Source organism: Meleagris gallopavo, unplaced genomic scaffold (assembly GCF_000146605.3).
Source record: "Meleagris gallopavo isolate NT-WF06-2002-E0010 breed Aviagen turkey brand Nicholas breeding stock unplaced genomic scaffold, Turkey_5.1 ChrUn_random_7180001942000, whole genome shotgun sequence".
Lineage (NCBI taxonomy): Eukaryota > Metazoa > Chordata > Aves > Galliformes > Phasianidae > Meleagris > Meleagris gallopavo.
Window position 1 is genome coordinate 237 of NW_011203881.1, and position 531 is coordinate 767.

At 61.2% G+C, this 531-nt stretch overlaps 1 non-coding gene across 1 annotated transcript; it reads right to left on the minus strand.

The window, feature by feature from the left end:
* Positions 1-283: 283 nt before the first annotated feature.
* Positions 284-402, minus strand: LOC116217755. The gene has a single exon (XR_004162469.1). It is a non-coding gene; the product is annotated as a 5S ribosomal RNA (ribosomal RNA).
* Between the last annotated feature and the right edge of the window lie 129 nt (positions 403-531).

A 531-nucleotide genomic window follows, 5' to 3' on the forward strand; every position in this document is an offset into this window, starting at 1 on the left:
CTCCAGAGCATGGCACGGTCCCTTGCAGGCACACGTGGGCTATTAGACAAGCGCCTGCTGCAGTGATGGAAGGCAAAGCCAGACGAGACAGTGGAGAGAAGAAAGGGAAAAGGAGAGGAGTGAATCAAGAAGTGAGGCAAGGAAGAAAAGGCCAAATTGACACTAACTCAGTAGGGACTTCAAAACAGCATATCGGAACGCTGTCCCCAAACACAAAAGCTCACGCCTCCCGCGGCCAGCCCGCCGGCGCGGGAGCGGAGGGCAACAAAAGCCCGTCAGCAAAAGCCTACAGCACCCGGTATTCCCAGGAGGTCTCCCATCCAAGTACTAACCAGGCCCGACCCTGCTTAGCTTCCGAGATCGGACGAGATCGGGCGTTGCCAGGGTGGGATGGCCGTAGACGCTGCGTGCTCCTGCTCCGGCCCTCTTGCCAGCTGCACGCCACCGCCACCGCCCGCCACCATGGGAAAACAAGGGCCACACGCCCCAAACGCCCGGGCCCAACCCACAACGCGACCCCACGCTGCCCGC